The sequence below is a fragment of the Pteropus medius genome, unplaced genomic scaffold (assembly GCF_902729225.1).
Source record: "Pteropus medius unplaced genomic scaffold, Ma_sr-lr_union100, whole genome shotgun sequence".
NCBI lineage: Eukaryota > Metazoa > Chordata > Mammalia > Chiroptera > Pteropodidae > Pteropus > Pteropus medius.
In genome coordinates this window covers 11,836,580-11,847,301 of record NW_024354499.1, presented here as the reverse complement: position 1 = coordinate 11,847,301, position 10,722 = coordinate 11,836,580, and positions in this window count along the sequence as shown.

The window sequence follows — 10,722 nt, the reverse complement described above, 5'->3', positions numbered from 1 at the left end:
TCTCTAGTAATAATGGAAATTCCAGCGTGAATACTGGTATTCTCATATTTTACTATGGGTTTCATGCGGAGCACAGAATATCCTCAGTTTGCCTCTTTTAAAAAATCGTCTTCAGAGAGGACCAATGTGGCATGCAAAATGAGCTTTCTTCAAAACCAACATTTCTTGGGGACGGTTCTGCACTACGTTTAGGTTTATTTTCCATTTAGCCTGGATCATTAGGTCTCTTAAGTTGCCATCATTCAAGACATTTTTATAATTTGTTTCTGGGTGGCTGCTCCTGGAAAATTCTTGGTTCCACTTTGCACTTTAACATGCAAATCTCCATCGTCAGGATCTCCAAGCAGTAAGAAGAATCAACTAGTAAATCTGGAAAAGGAAGAGACTACTCCAGGGGCTTTTATCACAGAACAAGGCACTTGCACTCTAATGGAACAGTTTGGAGTATTGCAAAAACTGTTTTCAGTCCTGTTCAAGAATCCCATTACATGAGTCCTACAATGCACTGCTGTTCAAATCCAGCATTTTCCATGAACCTGCCCATGGGAATACTCATCCACAGTACAATTATTTTTATATGAACATCTCCTAGATTTTAATTCAATACCATCCAGTCAGGCACTACATCATAACCTTATCATCTATTTTTTTATTGGGAATAATTGAAAGTCAATTGCTTTAGAAAATGATTCTTTGTTTTTGTTTTTTTTTTTTTAGGGTGGCATGCTCAACATTAAAATTTACTTTTATGTAAAAGTTTAAGAATATGAGCATTTTTCAGTCTTTGTCAACTACTAAATGAAAAAAATATATATTTACATATGTGTGTACCCCATACAGTAAAAGAAAAATTAGATGAATTTTCAAGCCTATATGGCTAAAATGTGGCAACGATGGAAATTGAAACCAGGTAAATTATTTATAACTATAGAAGGAGACTCTCAATAGCTGTTCATGAACTGTTAGGGAATCTCATGACTCTAAAATAAAATCTTGAAGATAGCTTTGACATTTGTGTACCATTTACTGCCATCTGCAATCAATTGCCAACTTCTGGTAACTTAGAGCATTATAGTCATCATTTACTGAAGGTCTAAGTGCTGGGCATGGAAATAAAGACTTTACATCTATTGTCATATCTGATAATTTGCAGCAGACCTCTAATATAGGTGATACTATCCTTATTTTCTAGGTAAGATCTGAAGGTTGGAAAGGTTGAAATTTCTTCTTGAGGCCATATTGTCAGTAAGCTGAAGATCAGAGAAATCAGTCGTGGTCTGTCTGTTTCCAAACCCCGAGCTTATCTTATTTTGCCACACTGCCTTGAATTCTCATCTTTTCGCTATTCCATTTTTTCCATCCTCCTCTCATTCCCTCAAGTCTTTGTTTCTTCTCATTTCTGTGTAATTATCATTGTCCTTTGCAAGAACTCTCTATATCCAGTGACTTCTTATCCCAAAACTGTCTGTTTACTATTGCCTGTACAAATTTCTAAAGCATAGCTCAGCTTCATTTCTCATTTCTCTGATCAAAATCTTTAAGTGGTTGGCTCATTGATTTTTCAACGAATAAAATTTGAAATGTTTATCTTGACATCAAAAACCAATCCTAAATTTAAGTCCAAATACTGTCTTCTACAACTCTCTTTCACCCTGAAATCCTACTCAAATGGAAGGGCAGATCTCTGTATAACCTGTGTATCCCCTGTATATTTTGATGTTACAATTTCCTTTTTTGGCTTTCTTTCAAATCTGATTAATAACAAACCAATTATGATTAAAATATCAGTATTTAATGTCTCCCTCTCATATCACGGAAATTGGCAACTCTCTACTCTCTCTGAATTCTCAAAAAACTTGTTCTATTTCTGTTATGAAATGTTTTATCATTTACTTTGTAACACTCTGTACATATATTATCTACTCAATTAGCCTAATAGATTCTTGAATGACTGAAACCTTTTACTTTCTTGGCTATAATTCCATCTCTGAATCTAGCCCATCCCACAATCTGACTTGCCTTTCCTCCCATCTCCAAGTCTAGTACATGTGACTTGTCTTGTCTCATGCAGTTCTGCCAGGTCTTGGTATTGATTGCTAAACTAATTGATTAGACCTCCAATATACTCTAGAGTGACAAACCATCCTGTCTTGCCTGTGACTGTCCCAGTTTCTCTGATATCATCTTACTTTTAGCACTCTATTACCCATGTCTCAAGTAAACCAGGATGGTTTGCCATCTACATACCTTCTGATAATTATGCCCCTTCTCTCTATTGGCTTTATATCAGCAGAGAGCTTAAGTTCTATCTGATTAATGGCTCATCCATCACTTTTCTACACTAATCATAGTATTCTGTACTCTAACCTCTGTGAATATGAGCTGCTTGGATTTGCCTAGACTCTGACTAATTTTTCTCTTCCACACAATATTCTTGCTTCATATATATTTTTTAATTCCCAAAGCTTACACTTTTATTTGTGTGTGTTGTTATTGCTTTGCTGATTTTTTTCAATGTTATATTCATTTAATCGGGATGTTGTTTCTGGCATTATGCAAATCATAAAGATCTGTCAACTATGGACACAGTAGTCTCTAGTCTAATTTTTATTTCTAGAGTTTGAGTTCCAACTCTAGTTTGTTTAATCCCTTTATTTTTAGTTTTTCCTCTTGCAGAAGGCTGCCATATCAGAGACTTCCTTCAAAGAACAGGTTTCTTATGGGTTGGTAAATGTCTGTCAATTTCAGGTTCTTCATCTATAAAATATTATTAATAATAATTTTCCATTAGCTTCTTTGAGAGAATTAACAAGATGGGAAAAAACATAAGTACACATTCCAATGCCTGGTATGTTACAAATGTTCAATGAATCATAATTTATCATTAGAAAAACATAAAGCAGTAGGGGAGTCATTAACAAAAAGAGAAGGTGCCTAGTTTTTTAGTGATACTAATTTCATGCTACTTTACAGGGGTATTCAAGCACTGGGCTATAGGCAACAAAGGATTCACACTTGAGATAACATTCAGGAAAGCCCATCAGTTAAGGTAAACTAATCCCACTCCTGTTTGCGATTCATTTCACCTCAATCTTTTTTACCAATTTGACAGACTATACCATGGTGAGGTTCACTCTGAAATGTATTTAAAAACAAAATCTCTGAATCTACATCTAAAAATATTTCCCAAAGGGCCAGGACTGTCCTGGAATCCAGGACAAGGGTTAGGCAAGTTAGATACTTGCCTCAGGCACACAATTTAAAGATGTTTCAAAAGAATCAGTAGTCTAGATAATAATACTTAATATTTTTTAGAATCAAAATTATTACAAAAATTATGATAAAATGGCAAAATTTAAAATGGAAATATGATCCGTATTACTATTTTTTTCCTTTTGCTCTAGGCTTCAATATGTCTCCTCATACCACTGATACTTCAGTACAAAGACACAGAAAATATAAAAGAATCTAGACTCATAAAAATATATTTAAAAGTTTTTACATATTAGGTACAAGACAAAAAGTATTTCTATGGTGAATTCAGCTCAGAATTTTATATATTTGGTTTCTAGGAGCAAAAATAATAGGAATATTTTGGTAAGTGTTGCGATGATCGTCTCAGAATCAGATAACAACTAGACCTCTGCATTAATGGAAGGATTCTAACATTTGCCTAGGATCTATTATGAATTGTTTATGCCTTTAAGTAGAATGGGATTAATGATGTCTAGCTAGACCAGCAGTTTTATCTTATTATTTTATTATTCTCTCTCTCTCTCTCGCTTGCTCTTTTCTGACCAGCGTAACTGGCTTTCAGACCATGGAAAAAGTCAGTCTCTCTCCCAGTATGTCTTCTCCACCATCTCTCATTTTATAACTTGATTCTTCCAGATGTTCCATTATGCATATATTTTAAAATTATGGAGTACAAATATTCCCGGACCTGTATTCAAATAGTTACAATCAAATAGAAATTATTAGTTTTTATCTCTTACTAGATATCTGCCACATTTTTAAAATAACTCTTGAAAGGCAAGAAATCTGTCTCATACTAATTTATCGACATTCTCCATTTATATCTAATGCAATGCTATAGAAGTCACTCTATACGTTTGATTTGAGGAATAAATTATTTAATCAATCGATATTTATATAATCATAGTGTGGTAGTTTAGATAGTGAAAAAATTAAATCTTGCCTTATTGTAGAACTCTGTATAAATAATTAGCTATTATAATACATTCCAGCCAACAGGGCTCCATGTCTCTAGTTTGCCAAATAAAGGTTTACTTGGTTACTGGGATGAATCTCATCACGGCCAGGAATTGTCAGCAGGCTTGCCAAGTGACCTCAACTAGCTAAAAGGATCTGCCCTTGGTCTTTTGCCACAATGCAATAATGACAAAACCACTTTCAGAGAAATGACTTATCATGTGAAGTGAATGAAAGATTTCAGGATCCCAGGACATAATTTTGCAAATTATATTCTATAGTGCTACAGCTATTCCTTATAAGCATCTGAGAGGGTTGAGTTGTCTTTGGTGAATGACAAATTGTTGCCTTAGGACAAACTACTCAACAATAATAACATTGAAATGGAGAGGGTAGACAAGCTGGAAAATAAATGATCATTGAATAAATGGCAATGATGGGAACCTTGGCCTGTCTTTTGTAGAATAGAAGAGATTCAGTAAAACTATCCCAATCGCTTGAATATTATAGAAAAAGCACTGAGCACCCACCTTCAAAAGAAATAACAAAGAACCATATACTTCTCACAGATTTTCACATCTATCTCCTACCTCATAAAGATACTCTGCACTTACAAATATTTAATAAAATTTTCAAAGGAAGTTAATGTATTTAATTTTAATATATTTCTCTAGAAGTTGTAAAGTTTTTGTTTTTGTTCCATTTCTTTTATGATTTTTTGTTTGCCAATTTTATTTACATAACCACAAAACCCCAATCCACCACATGCAACCACACACAAATTTAGCACTTAACAGACACTTAGGAAATTAACTGTTATGAAATTAGAGCTGTGCAAGGAACTATTAGTAACTTCCATTCAGATATTTTATTGATGTCATGGTTACCATCCACCGTAATAAGGAAACCAAGGCTGTAATTTCTGTCCTGGATGAGATTCTTAAAACTTGGCTAATGATTTAATTACCTCTGACACTTTCTCAAATTCTTCTTTATTTACTTTATGCAGAGTTTTTCAGTTACCCAGCAGTTTCTCATTATGGTGTCTTTGAAATGAATTTAGTTAGTCAATTAAGTAAAAAGAAACACAGATTATGTGTTCACACACTTAATCTTCAAATGTAGATGAATATCGATGGTTTTGAAATCTGTGCATAGTCTCTGATGTATTTTATTTTGTCCACTCTGCCTTGGCCCAGCTTTGAAAGTAAAATATAGACCAGGATATAAAAAGCATATCCTTACCAAGGTTGAAAGAAAACTTGGACATAAACTGTTCATGTTTCTGCAAATGACTCCAGTGGTGAAGGTAAAAAAGGGAAGCACAAAATCTAAAATGTTAAGGTGGTTGATTCAGCAGTTTATGTTTTGTGTTGGGAGAGAAAGTAAGTCATATTGATGGTTCTGACTGTGAGTTTAAGGCCTGAGCCAAAGCAGGCAAGTTGGATAACTCTGATTTGAGAGCGATAGAGGAACCTGGAGGACAGTTGCAGGGTACTGGAGGAATCCAAGTCTAGTTGGCATCAAAGGAAACTCAAAAACAAAATAATTCTGGAAAACAATTCAGTTGTCTATCCATTTATTCTTTCAACCAATAATTATATACTTGTTGTATCAGTATCCATTCTCATCTTGAGGAATATGTTGAATGAGTAGCTGAATTTTAATTTCTATGGAGTGAGAGATTGAGGCCGTACTGTTCTTCTTTGTCAAGACTGGTTTCTACACAGTGCAGGGCCTAGGTAGAGGTCTTTAATAAACTTGGAGGAAGAAATAAAGAAGGCAGAGAAGACAGAGAAAATGAAAAGGAATAAAACAAGGTGAGTGGGGCAGGAAAGAGCCCTTCAGATGTCTAATAATTATTGAGACAAACTTTATTTAAATATTCCTATGATCTCTGCTCATAATTCTCTAAAAAAAAGACACTTTGGATAAAAATGTAATAATGCACTACAGATGTTATTTTACTTTTTGGATGTTTCTCATCCAAACACTGTGTGAATGAACGTCTGGGTGTTTATGTATCTTCACATATCCCAAATACTCATTTTTCTCTTTATCGAGACTTAATACTTGATTTGTCTGGAATCTGTACAGTAAATTCAATGTTTTTTGTCCTCATCTCTTTGTGTTTCAAAAATAGGTTATTTTCTATACATTCTATATTCTTTAGAGCATTTATGAACTAGTTTTATAATTATTTTATTTGTAATGCAGAGATATACTCGATGCAAAATGAAACATTTAACACTACTAAATATAGCAAATTAAACACGAACTCCTAAATTTTATGATGTGGATTTGAGATCAGGTATGTCAATGTCAGGCATATAAAGTCAAGAAATCATTTGTGATAATAAATACACCACAAATATCTCAGGATTAAGGGTCTTTGGTTTTACGAATAATTTCACTTTTTAAAACATTAACACAAATATATCAGGTTGCATGTGAAAAATTAGCTGTTACACAAACCTGTCAGAGCTACAAAGAATTAACCTGAATCAGTTACTAAAAAATAAATATATTTTGCATTTTAAATATAAGAATACATTTTAGTTGTGAAATTAATAAAATTATGTTATATTGACCCTCTTTTAAGTTTTATAAGGCATCATTAATATATTTTTTTAAAAAACTGTTCTAACTCCAAAGCAATGCAAACTAGGTTACATCTACTGATATTCTCTGAAGGGCAAAATTGAAAGCAGTGCTTATTCTCCAAAATACAATTAATAATTATTTTATACATGTCTAACCTAATGCTTTTACTAATCATGACAGATAATCCTCCTCATAATTTTCCTTTAGTATTTCCCCTCAAACTAAATTCAGCCATTTGTTTTTTCTTACTTTCCACTTTCTCCTTTTTCCATCTACCACCATCTTTTGGATATATTGTTTCTCGACACTTTCTTACATACATCAGTTTACCTATATCAGTTTAGGCCATAAACAAATGAGAAGAGGATATGATCCTGTGAGTCACTGTGTTTTCACAATAGAATGATCAACTGAACCCTTTCCAGCGATAGTACACCTACCACAACTTACCACCAACACCCTACCTTCACCACTACCTCCCACACATACACGCATACTCCTTTCTATGACAGGACATAAGAGCAACCACCAAAAAATGTTTCCATTCTTTCAAACAGTTCCAAACACATGGGAGCTAAACTATACTGCTGCTAACTATACTGCTATACTGCTGCTAACTAGACTCTAAATTACTTAAAAAGTAATTATACAACAAACAAAAAACTAATAATTTCTCTTGATACACTTTCTAAATTATAAAACGATTAGTCAAATAAACAGAGAAATTACACTTATTTACCTTCTCTATTTCTTTATCAATGGAATCCAGTTATGCAATTTAGGGCATAATTTTCTATATTCTATGACCTGTCAATGGATTCTAGAGCTTTCTTAAAATCCAGAACTCTTAATGTTGTCAGTCCGCTGTTAAGACAGATTGCCTAACCATGAACTAAGCTGTCTGGCATCCATACCTAGGAGCACTCCTTTCTTTGGTATCACTCACTTTCAAGGTTCCATTCACATAGCCCAATGTACCTTACTACAGAGCAGGCTTCAAATCTATCCCCCTGAGTTAATACACCAGGACCCAATTTCATTATTTTGCCTACCGGGATTAACCTATTCTGTTAGCAATTCCATGTGATCTTCTTTTCACCTAAGTACTTGTAGTTTTGCCTTCTTACTTAATTTGTGGTTTGCTTTTCAAAAGCTTTGGCATTACCTGGGAATTTACTAGAAATATAGATTCTCATAACACTACACCACCATGAACCAGAATTTTCATTTTAACAAAATTCCTCAGGATCCATATGTACATTAAAGTTTGAAAAGCACTGGTCTGGGAGATTAATGGTAGATAATGATTTCAAAGGTAAACCTTCCAGGCTAAGTTGGCTCCTCAAAGGTCTCTAAGAGACATGAAAGCAGTGTAAATGGGAGAAGAATGTCAGATGTATAATCAGCCAGGAATACCGGTGAGTGAGAAATACATTTTGTAAATGGTCTTTCTAAACTTGTACAGAAGTCATATATTTCTACTTGATTATTTCAATTCAAGAAAGTGAACAATAAATGTATGTGTCAGATCTTCTGAATTTTAGGACAGAAAAATATTATTTTTATATAAAGTCTTCAGTTATTTACAAACTGGCAATTAATCAATTTTTAACATTGTGTGAGCCTAACTTATCCACTGCGCGTCTGGACCATGGGCCTCTAGTTTATAATAACTGTTCTGAGGACTATTTTCACATTAAATGAGTTTTTTTAAAGAAAACTCAGACTTTAGTAGATATTTTTATTAATATTTTGGATAATCTTAGTAAATTTCTTAAGAAATGAAGACTCTAATTATAACTGTGAAAAAGCTACAAAACTAAACTGCATGTATCCTTATGGCCTCATTTAGTGTAGAGAATCAGCTTCCTTGAGAAAATGAAATAATAGCTAAATTCCGATGGATAAGAAAAATATATTTAAGCAACAAAGAGTGAGAGTACCCAATGAGATATGGAAAATGTTCTAGGAAAGAAAACAGTAAACAAAGGCCTGAGGCAGGAAGGAGGAATTGAAGAAAGGCCTGATGACTGAAACATGGCTTATGATTATGACCCAAAATGGTTAAATCGTAAAATTCACTTTGTAGTGTTAGCATTTGCCTCTTTTTTTCTATGTTAGATAGATGAGGGGAAAATTTGTGACATATAACATGATTAATTAAAGATTTACTTCTACAAACATGCTTTTAATGACAATGTCCTATTGGCCATATAGGGAGGATTTAATGGATTTTGAATATGCATTTGAAATATTATAGTTTTATCTAACAGTCTAGTAAAAAAAGTAAACTTTCATAGCATTATTGTATTTATTGTGTTAGACAATGTGTTTACAACGTGTACATAGTAGACCATGTTATCAATAAATATTAATTCTGCTTCTCTTGGGACAAACTGAAGATAATTAAATATTTAAATAGATTTATATGGTTTTTTTAGAATTTTAAGAAATGGTTTAATGATATGAGCTTTAGTATATATTATCTTCTTTACTAAACTCCTGAAAAGGAAATTAATCTTCTTAGAGCCTTACTACTCAAAGTTTAGTCCAGTGGTTTTGTCTTGAGAAATTGTTAGATATTCAGAATCTCAGGTCTTATTCCACATATCCCGAATCAGAATGTACATTTTAAGATCTCTAGGCAATTTGGCATTCACATGAAAGCTGGAGATACATTATCCCTCCAGTCTCAGAGGCAGAAATCAGGTATATACCCACTCAAAACTAAAATTGTTGAGATCAAAGCTTCTGGTTTGGTCTCATTGATAACACTTTTTCATGATGACTGCCAGGAATTATTGCTCTCCTGGGTTCGTTATTTTTTGACACATTTAATCTATTCCTCTGTCTGACTTTTAAGGCACTGTTGGTGCTCACTGACTAGCTAAGGTCTTATTTCTTTCAAATCCTTCTGAGGCAATGCTGCTCCCCATACTCTTTGCATGCTTCTTTTTCTGGCTTTCCTTCATATTGATTAACCTCTCTGATTCATTGTAACCTTTCTCCTCCATACAATTTCTACCCCCTCTTTTTTTTTTTAATTCCAGAAGACTTTTTAAAGGAGAGGAGGAATGAGTGAAATAAAAGAAAAAAGAAGAGCCAAAAAATGATTACTTAAAATAAATAGTAATCATTTAAACAGTATAAAATATTAAACAATAAAATCATTCGACAGTGAAATAAGATCAAAATAGGATTTCAAAACTGTTGAATTCCTTGTATATTCCAAGACATGAAAGCTGGTGAAAGAAAATGATAAAAATAATAGAATGGATTTTTTTCTGTCAATATTCCAACGTATATCTGTGAGTATATTTATAACTACAATGAAAGAGAATACCAAAATTGAGGACATATGTAAATGTCATACAAAATGCCCCCTCTTATTAGACTGTCATTGATTATGCAATTATCTTATTTTGAGGCAAATAAAACCAATTTCTCCATGTGTTATTCTACAACACTATATATTTACACACATAAATACATGCATGCTATATTAATTGAAATCTGTTTATCCTTACAATCACTTCTTATCCTTTTTGTAGTTTCTCTTATTTCTAAATGGAATTGTACCTAGTATTTGTTTAAAGAGCGATCATCCTGCAGCAGATTTCCCTTGGGGATAAATTCTAATGTCCTGGCAAGTGCTGAAAGGTACAGATTGATTATAACCTCTATTTACCTCTTGGATTAGTAAATGATAAACCACTGTCCTTTGACCTCCATAAGGCTGCAACACTGTCGAAGGCATATCTACCATGGAGGGCACTGCCGAGCCTAAAATTACTCACAATTGCTGAAAAAATAGGCACCCCATTTTATAAAGTTTTATATATATATATATATATATATATATATATATATATATATATATATATATATATATATATATATATTTGT